This window comes from Sander vitreus, chromosome 2, assembly GCF_031162955.1.
Source record: "Sander vitreus isolate 19-12246 chromosome 2, sanVit1, whole genome shotgun sequence".
NCBI lineage: Eukaryota > Metazoa > Chordata > Actinopteri > Perciformes > Percidae > Sander > Sander vitreus.
In genome coordinates, this window is record NC_135856.1 from 39,053,563 (window position 1) to 39,066,895 (window position 13,333).

Consider the following 13,333-nt stretch of genomic DNA (forward strand, 5'->3'; position numbering starts at 1 on the left):
GACCACACTCTATGATTTACAAAGACCCAACAATTCTAGTAATTCCCCCAAGAGCAAGCATTTAGTGTGACAGTGGCGAGGAAAAACTTCCTTTTAAGGAGAAACCTGGGACAGACCCAGACTCTTGGTAGGTGGTGTCTGACGGTGCCGGTTGGGGGTGTGATGAATAGTGGCAATAATAGTCACAATAAAGATAATGGAACTATGTAGTAGTTCATGGCATAGCAGGGCACTGCAGGGCATAGCAGGACGTAGCAGGGCGTAGCAGGACGTAGCAGGGCACTGCAGAGCGTAACAGGGTGTAGCAGGGCGTGGAGCAGGACCACGGCAACAGCTGCAACCATAATGTAGGTGCCACGCTAATCCAAGGAAAACTGCTGGGAGAAAAAACATAAGGACTCCGGGGAATAAGCTCCCCAGGCCTAAGTTAGTAACAAGCATTTCTGGGACATGGATGCACACAAATGGAAAGAGAGAGGAGCTCAGTGTTTCAAACGAAGTCCCCCTGCAGTCTAAAACTATAACAGCATAATTGAGAGCTGGTGCAAGGCAAACCTGAACCAACTCTATCAGGATTGGTAGATGAACCTGACGACTATGAAGAGAAGGAGTGCCGTGTCTGCAGACATCTCACGTCCTCTTTTGTTTACCTTTGATTTAACTGATCTGAGTCTGGGGACAGAAACCGTGGTCATGGGACTATGAGTGGGCGACTGCTCCAATGGAAGCACAGAGGAGCGCGTAGCACTGCACCTCTGATTACTAATATCAAATTTGGGTTGTCATGGTTTATGACCGATAATGGAGTCGGTCAGATTTCTTGATATGAGAGCAGCTCCGTTCAAAGTGGGATGAATGCCTTCTCTCCTAATCAGACCAGGCTTTCCCCAGAACGCCCTCCAGTTATCTACTTATCCCACATCATTAGCTGGGCACCACCCCGACAACCAGCGGTGGAAGGATGACATGTGGTTGTACATGTCATCGCTGATCAGATTTGGCAGGGGTCCAGAGAAAACTACTGAGTCCGACATTGTCTTTGCATATATACAAAGTGACTTAACATTAATTTTAGTGATCTCCGATTTGTAGTATGTAGTTTTGAAGTATGATCTTACCCTATTTACGGTTATCTTTAGCCAGTAGCTTTAGATGAGATTCTACATCGCCTGCTCTGGCCCCAGGGACGCACACGACCGCAGCCACTGGAGCCGCCAACTTCATGTTCTGCAGTTTAGAGCTCCCAATAACCAGAATTGGCTTCTCAGCGGGTGTATCACTGAGTGGGGAGAAACTTTTAGAAAGGCAAAGATGTTGGTGGTTAACCATAGGCTCTGGTTTAGAGCGACCGCTGCCATGTGCGCTCCCCGGTTTAGAGCTAGTGCTACGCTTCCTTTGGACAGTCACCCACTCGCCCGGCTGCTCGGGGCCTGCCGGGGGACTGCTAACAGTAGCTACAGTATGTTGGCCTGCACCAGCTACAGAGCGCTGGCTAGCTACAGAAGCATACGATCCAGTTTAATATATAACTCAATTTTATAAAATATATGTAGTAGGGGGTCCCTGCTCCATCTCTTTTTCAGCTAAGACGACCTTGGCCTAAAAAAGGTCTCCCCGTTTCCTCTATTTCTTCATGTGTCAATGCCAAGCAGGTAATTGGAGGAAGGCCACAGTGCAGCCGGCTACTTAACAAAATAAAGACCCCTGCTCTAGATGATTACATTGCGGCTGCCAGTTACAGCGTTCTCGCTCAATACTGGAACAGTTGCAAAGTTCTTCACATTAGTCATTTAGACAACAATGCATGGGAAAATAGGGTGCATGTTGAAGAAAGAAAAAAAAATATCCTTTAACTTTAATGGATACAATTTGATTTGCCTTAATAATCCTCATAATTAATATATGTACTACTGAACTATTTTTCTAAGAAAGAAAGATAGAAACGTTTAAGCATACTGTATAGTACAATTTAAAGAAGGCTGTACGTCTGATGAAAAGATCCAACAACATACAGTTTAATTTTTTTGACCCTTTCACTTGGGTGGCAGTTTCCTCATCCCTAGCAGCTGGTAAAATGGCAGTCTGCATTAACAGGCTTATTCCTGCAGTTTCTGATGAGCTCCTTATCCCAACTAACCCGCCCAGTGATATAGATTTCTTTTTAAGTGCAATTCCTGTTTCAAGAGGTCCTGAGAAAAAGCTAAAGTAGCATCAATTGTGTTTGATATAATCACAAATATGCAAAAAATTGCATATTTGTGTATATGCATTTAGCTAAATATAGCACTGGCTGGAATTGAAATAAGAAGTTCAAGCTCCCAGAAAGGTGGCAAATATTTTGATGTTCACTGAGTTCCTTTCAGTATTTGAACGAATTCTTCCTCTGCGTGCGCTTATTACTTTAATAGATGATTCATGCATGAGTCATCCTGGAACAGTAGTATTTATGGGTTTGATTCATGACAGGGTAACTGCACAGTAGATATTGTCTTTCCAAACAGAAAATGCTCACTTTTTGCGCCCTCTTTAAGGCTTAATGAGTATTTGTCATTTGTAATTACATCCTCAAGTGGCACACTGACATTCTTGCCTTCAGTAAATTCCAACTGCCACCCAAACTCTCGATTCAATTCAGCCTCAAATTGTATGCCAGCTTTTGTCAGAACAATACAGCTTAAAGAAAAAAAACGCACAATACTACTTTATATGCTAAAGATTTAGTCTAGGTAAGCATGCCTTATCTATATGCAAATGATCAGTTATCAACTTCAATAACTGTTGAACGAGGTGTCTCCAAACATGGTATTGCCTTCATTTGTCAGGCTGCCAGGGTGGCCCAGTTTTTTAATGCAAAAGCGTTCAATCTTGAGGGAGATGGCAGCAAACACAGACAAATAGCTCGTGGAAAAAAGCAGAGGATAGTTAAGAGCACAAAACGCCAGTGATGATAATGAGTCCTGTTTGTGTTGCCCACTTCATCTTTATAGCAAATGATAAACCAACTAGTCAAAAGCAAATGAAAAACAACTCCGTAATGCTAATTGAAACAATTTCCCTGCGCAGCGTGGGGAATTGGGCTGTTTTACAAAAACAGAAAGTCTGTCCTTGAGCGGATCCTCAGATATAAAAACATCATCCAACAACCACCTGCACAGAAGAAAAAGTGGCAGGCATAATATTAAAAAAAATGGTTGACATTTTCTCAATATATTGTTAGCTCACTTCATATTGTACAGAAGTTATTTCGTATAGCTCCAGGCAGCTCCTTTCATAAGACTTATTGCTGGCACAAAAGAAGGTGACAGCATCGCTGAAGTTAAAATATGGCAATCACACTGATACTTAATTTCTGCTCAAATCATCAGGGCTCGCATTTGTACCATTTCCTGATATGGAGTGCAAACATTTTGAGTTTTTATTATTGTATGTGTTACAGTAATTGCTCCGTTTCTTAGTGTTTTGACGTTTGCATCTGTTTTAGTATTTGTATTATATATATATATTTAGAGCACACTACTTTTTATGGCTGTGCTTTGACCTTTGTATATGTTTAGGATTTTGAAGCTTTTTTTTGAGCGCATCTGTACGTGGCAGGTTGTTAAATTGTATCCACATTTCCTTCACTTGATTCCCTTCCTCGTGTCTTAGTCCGTCCCACCAAGGAAGCATGGGAGGAGAGAGGAAAGGAGGAAATGTTTTTTTTAGAGGGATGAGATGTCCTTTCCTCTGAAGCGTCACGTGAATTTGTCAGCTGTATGGGCAGAGTTAGCAACTCCTTCAGCTGCACGGCTTCAGGGAAGGCTGCTCCATGTATCCTCGCTCATAGCTCCTCAGAGATCCTCGCTCCTCACTCCTTGGGGCAGGAATAAGAGCTTTGAGACAAGATTCACAAAGAGGGGCCAGAAAGACTTATGGTTTAAGCGAGGAGATATCAAATAAAAGACGTAGGAAGCAGCTCCTCTGTCTATTCTGTTTTCCCCTCCCTGTTTCTGTCAGTCACTTGTCTGTCTCTTTTGAAACACACTGCAAGCGGAATAGCCGCGAAGCGCCGTTTCATTTCAGCGCCCCTGTTATTCAAAGCCAAGCAGGTAATTGGAGGAAGGCCACAGTGCAGCCGGCTACTTAACAAAATAAAACAAATTTCAAAATAAAACACCCAAGTTTATGGTGATTTAGACTGTCTTGACTTCTCAGCTGTGTCTACAATAAGACACACAATCAGGCAAACGGAAAGGGACGGACACACACACACACACACACACACACATCTGAATCTCTGCAATGTCAATATGAAATTTCAATCATGTTGACTAATTCAACCTTTTGAGAGGAGAAGGGTTGTTTTTGTGAGCGGCGCGGAGAAATGCGATCTGGTATTAACAGCCAGGAGCGCGATCAAGCACAAATCTACACTTCACGGCGCTTTGCCGGCAGTGTGTTCCCATTGTTATAAACCGCGGCTCTTCACTCAGTCTGGGCCAGTCCGTTCACCTTCGTGGTCCACACATTTATTTGGTTGTCTTAAGATGCTGTCAAACCTCACTGATATCTTGAATTTTTAGGTTACCGGTCTGGTGAGAGGATACTCTCCACCCAAGTCTACAGGGTCTCATCCTTGCACTTTCTTTACCAATTGTAAATAAAACTGTGCAGTGTGACTAACCCTAACAACACCTTTTCTAATGTTCTGAGTTTTGACTTTTGTGTGGGTTGTAGCCTAGTATGTTGTACCATTTTTTTTTGGGAATGACTAAGATTTCTCCTAAAAAAAGGTTGAAGACAGCAAATTGCCTTTGAAGTTTTTACTGGAAGTAACTGTGAAAAAGGTATTGGACTACAAATTCAGTGACAGTGACAAATCAGAAAGCAATGATATTCCATACATAACAGTTATACTAAAGGTACTGTGGAAATGAGTTAGTTCATTTAAGAAGTAGAGTGTAAAGAATAAAATACACAACAGTATGTTTACTTGCTCCTAGTTTTTGCTGTGAAAATGACTGGGTCCTTAAATATAAAAATGAAAAAGTATCTAAACATTTTAACATGTTTTGTTTTACATGCTATAAGAAGCAGCATTTCCACCTTAAAATGGGCTCTCTTTGTAACATCCTATCACCTTGTCTGGGACGTACAGGTACGGTGTGAGGGTGTAGGGACTGGGTCGCCAACATACGCCTGCTGGGAAGAGCCTGGCTGCATATTCTTCCATCTGTCTGCCTGCAGAAGCTCCATCCATAAAGGCAAATTTGCAGAGCAATCCCAAAGAGAAAGAGTCTCTCTTTTTTCCACCCTCTTTAAATGTCAGGCAGTCTCACATATCTAATATACTAGAAGGCAAAACTGTTGAGATCCACCAAGTCTGAGGCAGATGATTTGAGCCTTAGAAGCCCTAAGAGCTATAGTCCTTATCTGGTCCTTTTTCCCCTAGCAGACGGTAACTGTATGAACGTCTCCTCCAATCGTCTGTGCTGCAAAACACTCTTATCTCCACTTCACTGCATACCTTCTCCCTGCACTCACTAAAATTGAACCACAAGTCATTTCACTGCATGTAAACGGTTTCATCCCGAACTGTGATATGTGATATATCAATTTTGGAAGAAAAGGGACTTGATAGTTTTCCTATTAACAGATTTGATTGCATCGGCCAGAAAATATTACTACTTTCTACGTAAAGGTCAAAGCACGGCTGATTACATAAGGAATGTTCACAAATAACCTTTTTCTATCGTCATTCATTGTATAACAGAAGGTAAAGTTCACAATGTAATCATTTTTGTTTTAAAACCCTTAATATAATCAATAATCGCATGGAGGTTTGCCGTTACACAGCCCTTCAGAAATGTTCAAACTACAACTTAAATCAATAGCATGAGGAAGATTAATGCCTTAAAGTATAGCAGCAGCTTAAACAATAATTTTGTTACAGTTGAGTACTGACTTCAACTCCCTGAAGCCTTCTGCGAGGGTTATTAACAAAGGTAATGTTTATCATGGTGCTCTCGGGCAAATAAAACAAAGGGAGAAATGTGTTTGTGCTGGTAGCAGTGTAACACACTACATCACTGTAATTGAGTGGATGCAGGCAGAGCAGGAAAAGATGTTGAGTGGCCACACTAGTGCTTGTGTGAAACACATGTACGCGTGCATGCAGTACAGTACAGAGCTGCACAGCTCAAAGTAGAAACCATATGCACTCAAACTTCTTTTTTCTCTGTCATTTTGAGCCAATATTCTTCTTCTCACAGGTATTTGTTTCTCTGTGCGAGCTCCAAATATATAGCTGGCAGACATATGAGAGCTTTAGGCAGTGGAAAGAATGAATTGTACAATGCTGTGTGTCAAAATGTCAGCATTTTGATACAGCAGCTTAGCTTGCTGTACTGTAAAACTGTAGAATGCTACACAGTCTTGCCAACAATGAAATATGTTGAAGTAAGTTCGGGCGAATCGAATTATTTGACAGTTAAAGTATTGTTAAAACACACTTACAAAGATATATTTCTGAGGCCATAGTCTATAGAGTTTATGGACACCCCAATTAATGACTATATAATATAATAATGTACCATAACTGCACCGTAATGAATGTATCCATCCACATGCTTCAGGCCTCCTTAAAGTCACAGTGAAACAAAAGTTAGCAACGAGCAAAGTGTCAACAAAAAGTGTTAGCATGGGTTTAGATCCGAGAGGGATTTAAATAAATGCATACAGATGTGATTGGATCACCCAAAAGTGGGCGTTGCTTAGCGAATACAGTGCAATGCACAGAGCTGTAGAAGGTTAGGAGCTCCGGAGCTGCAGAGGTACTTCCCTGACCTGCGCAGTTAGATCAGGAGGAAAATTGAATAAATTAGGCCTCATCCACACCTTTAAAGAAAAAAAAGGACCTCACGCCCTAGGTGTGCCACCCAATGGGATGTCATGAAGAGCGACAATGTTAGGGAGTAGTATTAAACACTAAAAATCCGCTTAAGGAGGCAGGCTGGAGTGGTGGATGTGTCAACACAGGGCTTTCACCCAGCAGACCAGGGTTCTTGTCCTGTTCTCATTCCGGGTATCACTTAAACATACATGTTTTAACCCCATCCACAATCTTTTCTAACCTACCTAAATGGTTTTACCCTGTACATTGAAAAATGACGTTAAGTGGTCCCAACCCAGAGCGTCAAAAAGTGGTCCAAGGGGTCCTGACCTCGCATTGCCAGACCTTCCTCCACAGCGCTGCAGAGGAAGGTCTGGCTACACAGCATTCTGGGATGAGAGAAAACCATGCTCTGGTTTATTGGCATTTCTTCAAACCAATCACAATAGTCTTGGAAGGCATTAAGCTCCAGACGGAGCCACGGTGCCTCTGCTAAATAGTCTCAGGAAGGAACTTGTTTTGGTGGAACATGTGGACGTTCAAAAGTAGTTTTAGTCGTGCAACAGAAAACTCCGATTGGACAGATAGTCTAGCTAGCTGTCTGGATTTACCCTGCAGAGATCTGAGGAGCAGTTAACCATAGTCCTCACAAATCCACCAGAGGTTAGAACGCCAACGCAGAGACAGAGACAGAGGAAGGGGACGGACATCAGGCTGAAAAAAAAGTGCCATCTGGCAGGAGTGCAATGTCATGGATATAGACAAGTATTTGACCAGTTGGTAGTGAGAATGTGTTGTGGGTCCACAGATCTGAGGTCTGCAGTCCGTTCCTCTTTAAATTCTTTAAAAATGCAAAAATGTGAGCTGAAATCCAAACACACAGCAATGACAAAGTTATTGCTCTTCTAGCTACACAGAAGGTGAAGTGCAGTTTCATGTGCGCATTTGGATTAGCTAATCACCCTAAATCACATTTGATTGGATTCATGTATGTAGCACCCCAAGCTCAAGACAAGTCATCTAAAAAAGAGAGGGAATTTTGATATATAAATATAAATAAATAAAAAAAAGATTGGACACATATTTAGTATTTAACAAGAGATGATAGTTCAAATGTGGACCAAAGGATTGCATCTTAGAAAATGTACTGCATACTGCAAAAACATAAAGAGCCTGAATTATTAATACATATTGATAAATGAAGGTTGATGGTCTAACAGGAAAACATTTGCCATGACTACAATAACTATCATTGAGGCTTATTATTATCTTATGATTTTACAGAGATTTCTTTCCAAGGTTTCCGTTATTTCAGTTCTTAGCTAAAGGATGTTTAAATTGCCTTGCCTGTTTCAGCTCTCTGCTCTCCATGCAGTATATGGCATGTTCCCCATAAATCTATCTAATCGGTGGGTTCAAAGCCAAAGTCTTTTTAGTACATAAAGCTTCTGCAAGATGTTGTGTCATATCAAACATTGCTAGTACAATTCTATTTGAATGTATCAAGTTTAAATCATAGTATCATAGCAGGCAAGCAAAACCAAATGAGACACAGCAAGGGTGTGCACAGTATTTTGTTAAAGGAAACTAGTACTTTCCATTTTAGTCCATCAATATTTCAGCAGATATAATTGCCTCCCTCATGATGAAATGGCAACAATTTTGTCTGCAAAAACAAACTGTTAATCTACAGTACATGTAAATAAACTAGAACATGGCATTTGCTCTGTCTAAAGCTGAAAGATTCCTGGGTGCTTGAACACAAAGCCTCTGTTTTAATGAAACACCCCAGCAAGTGATCACACACACATGTTGTATTTACAGTTTGGTTCTGTTAAACACAACGGAACAAGCAACTATCACAATACACACATGAACCCAAATAGGATTCATTTATCTCCAGAGAAGGTCGTGGTTGGAAACAAACTTGTACGTAAAGCCCACAAACCCAACACATTCTCACTCCCAGCGCTTCAAAAAAAGGCCTTTGGTGTTTGTTACTGACGCAAAAAGTCTCCTTCAGCGTCTCAGTCAGACACAGGGGGCTTTCAACTAATTCCAGAGTAATCTCATCCACGGCAATATTTGACGCTCTGGGAACCCCTTTGGCGACATTTTTCTTTGCATTCCATACAGGCGCAAAAGGGTCCCATGCCTTGGCCCAACGTTTAAAAGAGAAGTCTTTACACTGAGGGAGGTCATAAGAGGATGTGTCATTGAGGAAAGGCCAGCATTGCCCATTAACAAAGAGATAAAAGCACATTGTTGTGTTTTCGCTTAATCTCTGTCTTAACCACACACGCACGCACGCACACACACACACACACACACACACACACACACACACACACACACACACACAGAGATGCATGCTTCCCCCTATTTATCCACAACCAAGGAATGAATGAAATAAATCCTAGTATTCATACGTAGCTTGGATGAGTTCACTCCTCATATTAAAACATGCATCCTAAGAGATAGCATCAAAGTGGCGCTCTCATGACAACAACTGCGACACAAGCAGAAAAGGGCTCATTTTACCTGAGACACGTCCTCTTCGCTCTACGGAACAAGGCCCCAGAGGACTCAAGGTTACTCTCTATCACCGGGACAAATCATTACAGCGAGATGGGGAGACAAATCTACGGCGCCCGCTCCCTATTCCCCGGCATCACGGCTAACCTGTGTGTTAACGGTGAGAGCACGTGGATGCTGTCGCGGTGAGGCAACAATTGGCTGTTCAGCAAATTTATATCATTAAAATATGCTTGGCAGCTCCCCTGGTGTTGCCCTCTTCAGCACCGCATGCACTGACAGGCGGCATATCATAACAGGGTGATGTCCATCAAAACGCTCACTGTGCTCATGTCTCCCAACGCTGTTGCAATATTCACCCCACGAAAGTTTCACCTTAGCTTTTTTCCTTGTATTTTAATGCTAAATTGACAAAAAAATAAGGACCAGTTCCCTGCTCTGTGAAATACCTGACTCAGTCTGAACAGGTCTCATATGAGCGTGGATGCTTATTGCACTGCAGTGTAATATCTGCAGCCTCTTTGCTGAGGAGCACCGTTTAGTAAAGAACAGGAAAGGAGGAAAGTTCATTTTCAAAGGGTTTATTGAATTCTTTTACTTGATCTTTTCTCCGACATCGAAGCCTTTGCAATTAACAAGTCATTTGTTTTTCTTTATTGTCATCTTGGCAGGTGCCTAGAGTCTGTTCATTTCCTCCTGAGAGCTGTGGCTGCGCTCACCCTGACGCCTCCATTGATTGTAGAGGCTGATAGGACCGGGCCATCAGGGAGCCCATTCTATAAATGCAGCACGCTGTTTGTTCCCCCATGTGCTCACTAGGCAAGGTTATTGGTGGGGTTCATGTGTGTGTGTGTGTGTGTGTGTGTGTGTGTGTGTGTGTGTGTGTGTGTGTGTGTGTGTGTGTGTGTGTGGTGTTTTTGTACATGTCAGACAATATGAGGTAAGGGAGGAAATGAGGAAAGAACCAAGCATCGACTGTAAAAAAAATAATGGACAAAACTGAGCCTGAAAAGTGAAGCCAAAGCGGAAGTGTCTTAAACCTGCATTCTATCTAATTATCTATCTAAAAAGAAGTCCAATTCTATAGAACGCTATGAGAAAACATTTTCACAATAACTTTATGGCCTCAATTACTAGTTTCAAGTCTTTTTCAAAACAGTATAATGTCCATTTTGGAAATTATGGTTACATTTATTTTAAAATGCCACAATAATGCAGGGGATACCTTAGGGGCTTGGCTACACGCCAACCTCTCAATCAGGACAGAGGCTTAGCAATGCTAACCATGGCCCTGTGGACAAAATTGCCTAAAAGTGTCTTGTTCAGTCTTATGCCAACCAAGCTAGCTAGCAACTGCTAGCGTTAGCTGATTGAATGGCGGCAGTACCCAGTGGTCCATGTTCACCCGCCGGTAAATCTCCACTGGATGACTCACTTCAGAAGGGTTGAAAATCTTTCCCGCTTTGGCATTTATCCTAGCGCAGTGCCATTGTAACCATAAACAACACTGGCTTGGCCGCGTTATCCTCCCCAGCTCGACCCCAAAAATCTTCACATCCGGTCAAAAAAAAAAAAAAAAAAAAGTGACACCCGTATCGCCAATCTCGAGTCTTCAAAACGACAGTCCACAAACCAATGGGTGACGTCATGGCTGCTACGTCCACTATTTTTGCAGTTTATTGAACCAAGTCAAGGAGACTCTGAGGTGAAAGAAAAAGACTGCAGGAGAGGGGAATAAAGAGGCAGAAAAGTGTGCCGCCGCTGCCACCATTGCTGCTCGTGTCAGCTCCTCAGACAAACGTTTTCCTTTCTCCTTCCCTCATTTCATCTTCCCCCTCTCTTTTCTACTTCCTCCTTCTCCTTCTGCCCCCTATCCTCCTCCCTTCTCTATTGTATCCCACTATTTCCCCTCCATTGTCTCCCTCGTCTTCTCTCCCATCCTTTATCCTCTTTCATGCTATTATTACCAGCCACATTAATACCAGGTGTGTAATTGTAATGCTTCTCCTCTGTATTTTAACCCGGACAAACTGCTCATTCTGAAATACAGTAGAACAGTGTCAGATTGAGGTCAGCTGTTGTAGTCATGGTAAATCTGGGATGGAAAGCATGGTGCTGGTTTTGTTTCATAAGCAACATATACTTACAAAAACAATTCATTAAAACACACACATCCAACTAGAAAACACAGCATGTGTGTTATATACATATACTCAAGTAACAAAAAGTAATAACACTAAATTTAATTCAATTAAAATCAATTCAGTATTTTTTTATCATCTGTACAGATAGTAACTTGTTTGCACAAATCAAGAAGTTGATCTGAAAATACAAAGTAACTAACCACAGTGAGGTAAAAATATGAACTACCTTGAAATTAGTAGTAGTTATTACTATATCCACAGCGCTGTGGAATAAGGTCTGGCTACACCAAACATGCATCCGTTCTGTATACATACCAGTAGTGGTGTGCAATACTGCAATATTTGGTATCGATCCGATACCAAGTAAATACAGGGGTAACACTTTACAATAAGGGTACATTAATTAGCATTACTTAATGCATTAATAATCATAAATTAACTGTTAATAAGGTGTTTAATAAACATTTATTAACAATGCTCATGTTAACTATGGTATTAATTGTTGCATTATTTACCATTCGTTAATGCCTTAACTGTTAATAAAAGTTAACTAAGGTGTCTATTTTACCATTAGTTAATGTACTAAAAAGCCTAAACTGGAAATAACAGCTAACTAAAGTGTCTGCCTCTCATTTACAAATGCTGTTAATAATAACTAAGGTATTGATTGATTCTTTCATTGTTTAATGGTTTGTAAGATGCTATTTACATTAGTTATTACAGTAATAAGCATCACTTAACAGTTAATCATACAATATTAAACATTAGGTAAATGTTAACAAATGTCTCTTGATAACAAGTGATGTTAATTAAGGTATTTTATAATACTAGGTGGTTGATAAAGATGTTTGATAGCATGTATGTCTTAACATTCACAGCGAAGCCATCTCATTATGAGAAAACTGTTTTTATTGTTTATTTACAGGTTATGGTTGTCCACATACTTTTGTCCACTATATGTGTCCATCCGCCAACGTATGACTTACTTTTGGTTGAGAGTGAGATCAGTGAAAAGACTCCGTAGTCTCCATGCAGAGGTTTGCTTCTTCCTTTCTCTTCATGTAGACATTAACTTAAAGCCCAACCTATATAAATGATTGTGCATGCTATATAAGCATTACTTAACGATTATTTAAGTTATGCTTATTACTGTAATAACTAATGTAAATAGCATCTTAAAAACCATTAAACAATCAATCAATCAATACTGTAGTTAACATTAACATTAGTAAATGATAGGTAGACACTTTAGTTAGCTGTTATTTCCAGTTTAGGCTTATTACTGCATTAACTAATAGTAAAATAGACACCTTAGTTTATTTAGTTTTAGTTTATTATTCAAGGCTTAATATTGCATTTACTAATGATATAATAGACACCTTAATTAACTGTTATTAACAGTTAGTCAAGGCATATTACTGCATTAACTAATGATAAAATAGACACCTTAGTTTAACTGTTATTAACAGTTGGTTAAGGCATTAACTAATGGTAAATAATGCATCTATTAATACCTTAGTTAACATGAACAAACATGAGCATTGTTTTTAAATGTTTACTAGACACCTTATTTAACTGTAATTAACGGTTAATTAATTAAATTAACCAAAACGATACCGATACAATACGATATCTATATGATACCGATACTTTTTAATAATTAAGGAGGATACATTTTCATGACCTTTAGCCTAAGTGTTTTTGTGATTTTACATTTGGATTATTAATAACTTAAAACACAGGACAGAATTTTCATATGCTTGTATACATTTGTTGTGTTACC

The 13,333-nt window shown here is 40.4% G+C and overlaps 1 pseudogene; it reads right to left on the reverse strand.

The window, feature by feature from the left end:
• Positions 1–782: 782 nt before the first annotated feature.
• LOC144529060 (uncharacterized) overlaps positions 783–13,333 on the reverse strand; it is a 19,381-nt pseudogene continuing 6,830 nt past the window's right edge.